Source organism: Oxyura jamaicensis, chromosome 1, assembly GCF_011077185.1.
Source record: "Oxyura jamaicensis isolate SHBP4307 breed ruddy duck chromosome 1, BPBGC_Ojam_1.0, whole genome shotgun sequence".
NCBI classification, from domain to species: Eukaryota; Metazoa; Chordata; class Aves; order Anseriformes; family Anatidae; genus Oxyura; species Oxyura jamaicensis.
In genome coordinates, this window is record NC_048893.1 from 175,243,916 (window position 1) to 175,256,371 (window position 12,456).

The window sequence follows — 12,456 nt, forward strand, 5'->3', positions numbered from 1 at the left end:
GGTAGGGGGACCCCTCCGATGAGAGGGGACCCTGTATGAGGTGGGGGAGAGTAATTAAAATCGTTGAGGATCCCCCTTCTTGGTTGCCCCCCCCCCCAGGCAGTGCACCCTGGAGAAGCTGAGGCAGGTCCCTGCTGTCCCACTCGGTCTGTTTGTCTGTTTTTTTATTATTTAGCTTCCTCCCGGCTCGTTGCTTGAGGTAGGTGTTTGCTCTCCCATCTGGCTGGAGGGCTGCAGCCGCCCCCCTGCACGCCCACCCCACCTTTGTAAGGCAGAGCTGGCTCCTCCACGGCTCTTTCTGCCTCCCACCTGTCCTCAGCATCCTCTCTGGGGTGAGGGCAGCTCCTCCGCTGAGGCCACCAGTGCATACATTGCACAAGGAACGCATGTGCGGGTTACATGTGAGATACAGGCTTGCTTCTTCGCCCTGCGTGTAGGTGGACCCGCCTGCCACGGAGGGGATTAAGCCCGTGTGTAACCATGTTAGGATGCTCTCATGCTTCTGAGTAAGTCGCTGATTTTACGTGCTGCAGGTGGAGAAGTGTCTGCAGGAATGCTTTTGCTCTGCAGCTGCCCTCAGAGAGCATGGTGCCTTTCATAAAGCCACACGTCGACCCCAGTGTCAGACATCCACTCTTGTATCCTAACGTTCACGCAGCCATATTTCCACCTCCGTACGTAATGCTGTCTTCCAAGGCAAGGATGGCGAGAAATCCTTGTCCTCATGTGCGCTGGACATCTCCTGCAGGTGGGGGACTCCATCAGTACAGAGGTCTGCACGGGGGACAGGCCTCACAGCCCTGCGGGTAGGAGCGGTGAGGGGAAGTGTATCCTCTCTGCATTTGCCTTGCCCTCACAGCCTCCTTCCAGTATGGAAAAAGGCACGCTTGCTTCTCACCTGAAGGAGGAGTCCCCCCCAAGAAGGGTCCCATCTGTTCTTCCCTCCGTATTTGTACTGGGGGGTGGAAACCAATTCATTCTTTACATTCTAGATAGAACCGTACAAACCTCCACTAGAAGAATATATCACTGTATTTTTAAGATCCGTACTGTACCGCCTCCACATGCCCTTTTGTGTCCCCAGTTGCCTGCTGAGGATGGTTGCGTTGCAGCAGCAGAGGAGCAGGCAAGTCATCACTTGTTCTTGTCCCGCAGAGCAGCAGGTGCTGCACCTGCGTGCAGGCGTGTGATAACATGAACCTCGGTTGGCACCTACTTCTGCACGAGGATATTTCTGCTTTTCTGTCCGCGGAGACGTAGGTGCTTACTGCATTCTTGCATCTAGCCCAGCTGTCAGGAGTGGAGTAACGTCTCTGAAGCGTAGTAGACTTCGTATTGTTCTCTGGCTCTGTCGTTTGCTCTTGCCAAATGGATTTCACAGTGCTCTGTGAGAACACCCTTATCAACAAAAGAGGAATAGGAAACTTGATAAGTGAAACTCACTAATCGCTAGCAGGATTTGCCATGCTAACGATTAACTCCGTGACAGATGTGCAGTGAAAGGGATAAGATGTGGTAATAGCACTGTATGCAGTTAAAAGAATGACTTGCAGCTTGTCTCCCAGAGCAAGATGTTTTATCTCTTCTGTTTTTAAAACAGAGGTCTAATGAAGACATGCCACGATACGGGATAAGTAGTGTGGAAACCCAGAAAATTAGGCATGTTTGATTTGAGCTAATATTGATTCAGGCAGCTGGTAAGCAAAATTATGTACAGAAAAGGAATTCTTTGGCAATGAATACGTTTGTATGTTGTGTATGTTCTGCAGAAGCAGGAGCTGGGTGATGTTTGTATAGGTGGCACATGTCTGTTACATATTTATTATTAAGTTTCACATTCTCGAGAAAAAAATAGTCTTTGTCAGAGTTTTCACAAAAGATGCCCAATACAAAATAAACGTTGAATGGGTTTTTCTTTCTCTCTTTGGTAGAAATGGCAGCGTGGAGCAGCCCATGCCTCAGCTCTCTGACAACTGTCCTTTATTCATTCTCCCCACTTAGGAAAACCACGTGTTAATCTATAGCTACTGTACATTTTTGTTCGTAACAGCACGTTGCAGCTGATTAATGGGAATTGTTTGCCTTGTGGGTTAACTCCTACCTTGATATATTTCTGAAAAAAACTGTGTTCCTTTTCACTTGTTACTGCATAAGTAGAATACATAAACAGACGAGGCGCTTGGCTTGAGCCCAGCTTTTTGAAACTCTCAGGACAAACTCTTGATGGGAATTTTCTCTCTCGCTTCCTCTCCATAAATGTGCATGATATAAAAACAGTGCTTTTGTGTACTGCTTGGCATGTGTCCTTGCAGCAAGTGACTTTTACTTTTGGATTTGATGTGCTGATATGTCTCTGAAACCTTGAAACTTCTTGATGTTTGGTGTAGGAGTAGCCTTTTTCTGTTAAAGCTTTGTTTGCTAAAGAGGGCTAATCTCACAGAAAAATACAAAATCTTTGATTTAGGGAGGACAAGCATGGGGGATTGAGCTGGGAGATCTGTGCAGCAGGGGATTTCCAAAGAAATGAGACCGTATCTGCATCTTGACAGCGTTTCAAAGAGACAGATACTGAAAGAGTTCATGGATCGAGAAAATGATGGCATGCAGACTTCTTAAGTACAATGTTATTGAGCTTGTTTGCTGCAGAAGTTCAGAGCTCATGTAACTGGTCTGAGGAAGATAGAAGTGTCAAACTTGAAATTCTCTATTCGTGCATTTTTTCCCCTGAAGCTGGAAGTCAGATTTCATATAGCAATTGATAAATTTGCAGGAGGGATGTAACTTTCATAGCTGGGAGCGAATTACTTGACTTGTCTAGTTCTCATTTCTGTTATGCTCTACAGCAACTGCGGAGGCATAACTGTACTTGTCACTTCTATTTATGCAGTTTCTTGGAATGGCTTTTCTTTTGTGACTTTTCTTTGCGTTGTCTACATCTCCCTTATAGAGATGCGATCCTATGAGCATCCATGAAGCTTTGCAGTGCTTCAGCATTTCTTCCTTGTTGTCTTTGAGAGGTTTGCTCAAGAGCTGAGTGACCCAGTCTGCTGAACTTTGAGGCAGTATCTTGCACGCAGAAGGGAGTTTGTGTGGTGCACAGTACTGTTAGAAGGAAATAAATCCTCTATGTAAAGTATCTGGAGTTCAGTCAGATGTTTTCAACCACATCAGTGTGGATGCGTTGCAAGAACCATTTCAAAAATAATAAATGCTATTCTTATCACTTTTATTACAGGCTGGGTTACGCAGAAGACAGTGGCACAGTAATCACATAGTTCTTAAGTAATAGCATGCAATTATATTCCTCAGAACCACTGGGAATGCTAGAAGCATGTTAGTTTATAAAAGAGGAAGAAAAAGCCCCAAAGCTGCTACTTAAATGTGCAGTGAGGGCTGCCCGTATCACTTCAACCTCTCTTGATAGGCTTTGGTTGTTGTTTTTTTTTGTTTTGAAGGCAGATCCATTGAACTTTTTCTCCTGAATACCTGTTTCATCCATTTCAATTGTGTGGGTTAGGCACATGGGGAAGCAGCATCCCTTGCTGCTGCTTGTGGTGAGATGGGAGAGAATCTAATACTTCTTTTACTCGGGTGGTTGTTTGAAAAGAAGTACAAATTGAGGTATTTGAATGTCAGCTTGGACGGTGTGAAAATTGGGAAGGAACGTGTTTATTTTCAATGCTCACTCAAAAAACAGCAGGTAGGAGTTCATTTGTTTAAATACTTTTACCTGGACTGTGCACTCAAGACTGTGCTGTGTTGATGTCAACTTAGCCTGACTTTGCAATCCTGATTTAGACTGTAGCTATGGCTTTTGTTTTCGGGATGGTCCACAAATCACCATGTCAACTGAGCATCTGTCTGAGAACCTGTAGAGTTTGTGTTAGCTTGTGGGGCATTTTCCTTGACCTTTGACATTTAGGCACTTCCTGTGGGATTTTTGGTGGTATATTCTGGTTCAGGTGAAATATGCTTCTAGTTCTCTTGACTAATGATAATAATAAAACTTTGGAAAATATTTTTTTTTGTTTAAATATATATTTAAATTTTAAAATATTTTTTTCTTAGTTAGTTTAAAATAAAGAGCTATGTCTATTGCCATAATTTATTCTTGCTGATTTTCTTTGGCTCCTGTATTAAAGCATTTTTTCCCACCAATTCAGGGAATTCTCCTGCATATAGCTGTAGATACGTAGTTGCTTGCAGCTCTGATTCCTCCCAGTGCAATCAGCATTTATGTCACAGATACTGACTAGTTGTTGGTGCTACCGCACAATTTCATGAACCAATGCCAGATTATTCAGAATTTGGTTGTTATTTGGTCCCAGGGGGAGATTTGATAGGTCGCTTTCAGACTTTTAAGAGCTCTCTTTGATGGTAACTGCTCATGCTCTGGAATTTATATTTCGATTATATTGCTTTTTGGTTTTGAATGCGGCTTCTAGAGAACCTTTCATTTTGCTTATTTTATCTGAACTTCCCATCAATAACAATAACATCTTAAAATTAACTAGAGGGCTGGAAAAAAAAGTTCTATTTCTTCTAATATTCACCAGTCAGTCCCTTTCTACAGCCTTCCTGTGTTTACTTGAAGGTTTCTAACCGTATTCTCTTCTGCACAAGTCATGTCTTAAGCATATTAGGATAAGAAAAGAGGAGGAAGTATGTTTGTTTATTCTCACAAGTGAATTGAATATTACCCCGCAGCCAAACTCTATGGAATATAACTGTTTCTTGAGATTACTGTATAATGTGTGTGCTATCAAGGCTAAAAAAAATGAATGAATGAACAGAACTTGGTGCAACTCTGGTTTGGTGCTTTTCTTCCCTCCCCAGGTCAGGGTACGTCCTTCTGCCTCGTGGATCATGCAAACATCAACACGATTGGCTCAGTGCAAAGAGTCTATTAGTTCTTTTGCTGTGTAGAGGCTAATAAATTGTGCTTTTGAAAGTACCTCTTTTGTCTGGAGATTTACACCCTCCTGGCTGAAATGCAGTCACTCTGCAGGTGCTGTTGGTGTTCGGCAGCACATAATAAAGCCTCAGAGTGGCTTTTGTTGCTTGAAAACAAATTAGGAGTACTCAGCAGCCTGGTTACCCTTTCAGAATGTGGCTTGAGCAGATTAATGGCTTTCTACCATCCTCTCTGTGTATGTGCTCATCTTCCACACTGTGGTGATTTTTATTTTACATTATTTTTGGCTGTCTTCCTTTGTGATCTGTAAAGCTCCAAGAGTTCAACAGCGAAGAGTAAGCGGTAGGAGAGATGACAGCTTAGAAATCACCCAACGGGAGGGAGGGTGAAAGCTCTCCAACAGCATTAAGCTCAGTTGTTTATTGAACCTTTACCCTTAATGTTAACTTTCAATTTAAGGTGGCTGTTTTTTCAGACAGCCCTACCTAGAGCTGTCAAAGCGTGTTTGACCGTGCCATGCTTGTAGATGGGTGAAAACTCATTGCTCTTGTGGAAATCCTGTCACTTTGCGTGCCCTTGGCCTGTCTGCCTTGGAAACGACTGACTCGGAGCTCCGGAAGCGCTGTTGTGGCAGTAAAGGTGCTGTAGGTTTCTTTTCACATGCTTTTAGCTGAGATGGTGTGTTGTTTAAGAGCCACTCTTGTGATCACAAGCCTTGTGGGAGGCAGAAGCCAACTATTCCTACGTGGTTTGTCTCCTCTTCTTCCTTCCCCTAGTTTGTTTCTTTTGTGTCATTGACACAAAAGACATCTTGGTTTAGACATCTGCAAAACAGCAGTGTCAGTGTGAATCCAAATAACGATTACTATACCTAAAGTGGTGAAAATACTCGGGGCTTTAGTGAGGGGAAGAGACCAGGGCAGGATCAGCTGCAACAAAGCAGAAGGAATACCTGCTCAGCAGCACTGTGGCTCGGAAGAGGAATGCCAATGTAGTACAGGTTTGAACAAGAAAATGGGTAAAGGTGTTATTCAAAGACAGAGGGTAAGGAATTGTACAAAATGAGGGAAAACTTATGAAGAGTGAAAATGTATAAAGTGTTGGGAGTGAAGTAATGGACAGGATGGTAAGCAAGCAGGTGAGCTGTATGTTCTTGGTAAAATTGAGGAAGAACAGGTTTCTTGAGCATTACATTAATGATAACTAGTGAACAGAGAATTAGAAAAATGTGGAGGAAATGATTTGATTATCATATATGATATTTGCAAGTCTTATGCTATAAATAATAGTTTAGAATTGATACTTTAAAGGTTAGGTGTTGAATTTAAATCTGAGAAGCTTAGCATTTGTTTACCTGTGGAACCATAGAATTATTAAGGTTAGAAAAGACCTCCAAGATCATCTGGTCTAACCATCCCCCTACCACCCATGTCACCCACCAAACCATGTCCCTAAGCGCCAGGTCCAGAAGGGAAAGCTGGTGGCATTCTTGCTGTTTACAGAGTTGTGAGAGCCACCAAGAATGAGAGACCTTTGTTTTGTGCCTCAGACTGACCACTCGTGGCAGGATGAGGTGAGTGGTTGCCCCTCAGGCTTGCTCTTGCTGGCTCTGCTAGTAAGCATCCTCTAGATTGTGAAAATTCCCAAACTGGTTAGGTACCTAATTCACAGTTAAAATTGATAGGTTTTAAATAATTTAGGGCACTTCTGAAACTGGAGAGGTATCCGTATGTTCTGGTGAGATGAGAATTATGAAAATAACATGCCCTCTATCGTTTTCCCACATGTAAAATGGAAAGAGCCAGAAATATTATTACCAGAAATGTTCAGGGTGCAGATGAGTAGCAAAGCAGCAATGAGTGCTGTATGTCCTGACTTCTGACTGCACTCTGCTGACCGGATTTTTCTACTTAGAGCACACGCATCAGAGTGGTTCTTGTGCTTATAACGCATTCTTTGGAAAGGTACCAGGGAGTTAAGCTTCTGGAGGAATAATTACATTCTGCTGAATTTGTGGGTAGATGCATCCTTGTGGAAAGAGTTCAGTTCTAAAATGCTAGCACTTCTCCCCACCCTTTTTCCCCCAGGGGTATCTTGCTGGCCAGCTTGCTGGTTTATCCTTTTTTTTTCCTTGTATGGTGCAGAACACCATAATATCTGTAAACCTCCTAACTATTTAAAAATAGAAATAACAATAACAGTCTCTCTTTCTTCTGTCCCAGTCCGTACGAGTAACACTTAAAAAATAAAATAAATTAAAACGTGTGAGTGAAACGACAGTCTTGGCAGAGCCGAATGAAGGTTAGTTCTGCATTTAATAAAAACCTGAGGTTTGTGCTCACTTCTGAAACCACATGAAATGTTTCATGTTCTGCTGAACTTGTGGGAATTCTGGCTCCCTTTGTTATAAGCTCGCTGAAAATTTTATGATGCGACTGTAAGGTGGCTCTTCGGGGTATGGTTAGAGAAGTAGCAAGAAGTAGCTGGAGGTTTTGGAGCTTTATCAGGAGTACAATGATAAAAGCATCTAGTCAAGTGACCTGTGCTGCTGAATGGATGAGGTGTTTTTATTGGTTTTCTGGGGCTGATTTTAGTCCTTAGTGCAAGTTGCAGTAATTACAGTGTTGAGTTTGGAGTATGCAAAAGTACATGGTTGTTTTTCCTTTTTTTTTTTTTTAAATTGTGAAATGCTCTTTGTAGAGTGGAGAGAATTATTTCTACTGGACAAACAAGAAAATAACAGAAAATGCTTGCTGTCTGTTATCCTGTTTACCTTATTTTTCAATAGATTAATTTATCGGAACAGACAAACCGGTTGCATATATCAGTTAGGAACGTAATGTTTCATCTCACTATGATTGTTTCTGTGCTTTTCTGGATAACCCTTCCCTTTTGAAATGGATATTGTCAACATCAAGGTAGATTTGAGACACCTGCAGCCCTGTAAATCCTTTTTGGTAGGAGATGCTACTGGGTGAGACATTCATATGTGGTGGAAGGTTCAAGGTAAATAACTTCCTGAATTAAAGAAACTAAATTTAGCCAAATTAAAAAAAGGAATTAAATATTCAAACATGGCACACTCTTTTAAAAGTAGCCAAATAACTGCAAATGACAAAATTTCACTTTATCATTATGTCTATAGGGGCAGTTATTTATTGGTGGTATTATTTGCATCAGCATTGCTTCTTGGTAGCACTGCATTAGTCAGGGAAGAAGTAAAGATAAAAAAAAATCGGATGAGAAAAAAACATTTCAACATGAGGAGAAAAGCATGAGTGACAAGTTGGATCTGTTGGTGAACGGAAAGAAACAGGTTTGTAAGATGTGCGCAGAGATAGACTGGTAAGCACTGAAACTGATGGAGAAGTTGTGGAAGATGGGCAAGAAATAGGGTAGGAGAAGAAAATTGAATTGGAGATTAGTCCAATAAGGAAAGAAGTGGAGCAGAATGTACACTTGGATGAGGCTTACTGGAAGTAAGGCAAGATACCAGCAGTATAAATATGGTGGTTTATTTATAGCCACAACCTTGCCTCAGAATTTAAAGATAGGGAGATTGTTGCCATGGTAAGTAAAATTATTATTCAAATGACTTTTTTTTTTTTTTACTTTTGAACTTTTAACTATTTATAAATATCATGATAAAAAAAGGGGGGGGGGGGATTATTATTTATATGTGCTGTGTAGCGCCCTTGCCATATATATATATATTGAGAATGGTGAGGCCTAGCTGATTTTATTCATTCAGCCTTTTTAAGATGCAGCAAGTGTGGTAATGACATCGTTGTCTGTTTGTTCCGTGGGGAAGGAGGAAGAACCTAGTGTCATTTGTATGGTTTATAATTACAGAATATCGACTGGGATGGAGACTTTTGGGATGGGCTTCCTGGTCAAAGATGAAAGGAGCCTTCCGGGGCACGAGGGTTGCCCTGGTTGTTAAATAGCTGCTGCGACTGGTGGGGGGAGAAACTTAAACCCAGGTTTCCCATGTTTGTTGGATGTTGTGTTTGGGGTTTATTTCTTTATTTATCAAGTTCATCCTGCTTCAAGAAGTCCATCTTTCTGCCTTCTGCAGCGTGTGATGTTGTTTCCCTGCTCAGTAAGCATTGCCTGCGATCCCCATTCCAAGATTTGAGTTTGTGCCTGGCTGCGTGCCTACTCTTCGCCTGTGTTCCATTTACCAGGCAGTTCAGATGGCCTGATATTAGGAACTTGTGTTTGTTTCTCGCTCACACACGTCGTGTCACTTGGGCGTTTTACCAGAGGTGGTATTTTCCATTCCTTAGAGTTTTTGCAGAAAGATAAATGACCAAGAATTTGTTTGTGGGACTCATCTAAAATGTTGTTTCCATACTTTATCTTACTTTAAGACCTGTCAGAACCACTACTTAGTTTCTATACAGCGTCAATATACTTTGTTGTTGCTTGTAGTTCTTGATTTATTTATTTATATTTCTCAAGAGCTGATGATGTACTTCTAGTCAAAATACGCAGGAGCAAATAGAATGCTTTACGGAATTGTGGCTGTAGTATAATGGACCTTTTCATTCATCATCTGAACATTCAAATTAGACAGAAAACTGCGGTGTTAATTTGACAATGCTTTGTTTCAACCATCGTTTTTTGGAGATCTCTTGAGGGGTGGGAGAGGCTGCTGAGTCTGAAAGGGCTTGGTTTCCTTTGTACCTGTTCTTTGTTTTTTCTTTCAAAAAAAGGCATATTTCTTCCGCAACTTTGGAACCGTTCTCTTTTTTTCCTTCTCCATATGCTTATTCAAATGCAACATGAAAAGTGGAGAAGATCTTTTGCTAGCTCTTCAAAGAAAATCTTTGATGCAAGTGGTGTAGAGTAATCTATCCAATGTTGACTTCATTTTGTTAAAATTTAATGATGGAATTTGGAGACGAGACAGCTGTTCTTTTGGTATATTCCTTTGTATCATGTATTGCAACTATTACTGGCACATTAAAGTGTGCTGAATGTAACTTTTTAACCAAGCAGGAGCTTCTTAAGGGCGGACAAAGTATTATGAATTTATTGTATTTTGATTAATTTAAAAGCCTTTTATGTAATTCTATTGAGTGCTAATATAATGACTTGTAAGAGCTGATTGCTAGTGTCAGTTGGTCCTAGGATGGACCTCGTTCAATTACCTTGCAAACTTTGTTCTTCTCATTGAGGTGCTTCATTGTTCTATGAAGATGCGGGTCACCCCTGATTTTAGAGATGGGAGAAAATGAGGAGTGGAAATGAAACTGCTTTATCCAGAACTCACAACACATCAAGGACAAAACTGTAAAAGGAACCTAGCTTTGGTTCTCTGGTTCCTATTTTTACAGCTCCATCAAGGCAGTGTAAAATGTTTGTAAGAATGGATGTTGAGGCTTTTTAATTGAAGTTTTCTTCTGGAAGATGTTGGGGTAGTAAAAATGCAAGCTTTGAAGCCTTCATTATGATCCTATGTCCTGGGAGCAATTTTAAACTTACTAATGCAATGTAAAAATAAAGAAATCATTTATGGTAGCATCTGTCACAAAAGCATGACAGTATGGTTCACGAATATTCAGTCTCTTAAAATATGAAGTCATTACAGATTTGCTGTCAGTTAAGAACCAGGTAATATGAAAAAGCATGAACTTAAATAAAATTGAATTGCTTTTTTGGCAAGAAGCGCTGTAATCCCTCTGCCGGTTTTCATATCTTTGTATGTTTGGCTTCCTAGAGAACTGAAAAGGTTATTTTTGGCCGAGGGCCTGAGGCTAAAAATGGCTTCTGGAATCTTATAGCTCAGTTTGGTGTTGAGCAGTTTTGTGCGGTAGTGAAATAACTGCAGTAATTGGTAGCCTCGCTGAAGCATTTCAGTTATGCACTTAAATGTTAAGCTGTGGGAGAGGTGGCCACGTGATACTTCCAGCATCTAGTTTATCAGGAAAATGTAAGTCGTGTTTGCCTATGAAGCAATGGCAGCCTGAAAAAAAAGAGAGGCTTTTCTACAAGTACTTCTTAAAGAAGAGTAAGAATGAACGTACAGAATGAGCCTCAAGGGGGAAAGGCTCTAAAATGAAGGAATAGATCAATTTCTAGGTGATTATGGTGAGGATGGTGAAGCACAAGGATTGCATTTGAGACTGTATGTGTGGGGAGCAGGACAGGTCTTTGAAGTTTCCTTATGCTTCTATCCAGCATAGTAGGATTTAATTGAAACAAACCAACAAACCCTACCAATTCCTATATATGTACACGCGTGTGCATTATGTGCACTATTCTGAATGTTTTCTGAAGAGTTTGGGTGATTACGTAACGGGGAGTTTGGAATAGTCAGGAGAACGCTGAGAGGCGAACTATTTAAATCTGAAAACCTTACGTCAGTGAAAGCTCTGGAAAAGACTTCTGAAAAGACTGGATATCACTTCCCTCTGTTTCTCTCCCAAATCCGTTAGCTTTTCCCAAATTGCTTGTATTGGAACAAGTGGAAGTAACGCGTGGTGCTGCGTGAAATCAAAGCTGTTTTTATATAAGCAGAGCTTGTATAAAAATCCAGGCAGATTTATGTTTTGGGTGAAATCAGCGTGGAAAAATTCTGCATGAGAAGCGGTGCTGCTCTAGACATAGCTTATAAACTTCATGCGGTCCCAGCATGTTACTGTGTGTGTGTGTATTAAAACAGATTTTTAAAATACAATTTATGTTCTACTTCTTCCATGATAGTTTTATTTTATCATGCTTGTCTAAATGCATCATTCATGCATGGAATAGGTACAGCCTGAGGACAGGCAAATCAATATATTTCTCCTTATGTCACAACTTTTCATGCGTCTTATTTGGCAGTTATTATGATTAAGTTATTAAATGAAGGATATATGAGTATAACCACTCTGTCTTTAGTGGGAAATAGTATGAGCAAGTCCACAGGAAACAGTCTTACAGAAAGAAAATGATCAGGAGCAATAAGCTGCTAAGATGTTTTGCCTTATTAATAGAGGATACTTCCTTTTAAAGGAATTTCTATAATGATTCAATAATATTTAGTCTTTCCTGTCATTCTTTACCAGATGTATCTTGCCTCATTTTATGCTGCTGTCTTTATTCTGGGGTGAGTGGAGTATATTTGTTGAAGCACGGAATAATTGATGTGTCTTAATACCAAAAGAGACTTTTATGTTGACACAGCTTGACCCTCTGCCCAGTACTGACCATAAATTACCCCGAGTCTTCATATCTAGACCAAAAAATCATGGCTCGTATGCACTGTATCGATTTTAAAGTGTGCCAGTGATAATAGTATGATTAATTACGTTTCCTTTGGAAGTAAATAAAAGAAATTACACATACTAGTTTGTATTGCAGCTTCAATTTATGATTGTTTGATCTTTACTGTCTTCATCTACTGGATGAGTTCATGTAGTATGTGAGAGATTCATTCTTCCACAGTTGTTTAGAATTTTTTTTAACATTAGTCTTTAATAAACTAGGAACCTTCATTAATGAGGGGTTATGTAAGCTAAGTTGTTGCTGCAGCTGTCCACCTGGCTTCCTAA

General features: G+C 40.7%; 1 protein-coding gene across 7 annotated transcripts in view; it reads left to right on the forward strand.

Annotated features, from left to right (window-relative positions):
- The window catches only part of LRCH1 (leucine rich repeats and calponin homology domain containing 1), a 120,074-nt gene that overhangs the window by 647 nt on the left and 106,971 nt on the right, over positions 1-12,456 (forward strand). The gene's annotated exons all lie outside the window — the stretch shown is intronic.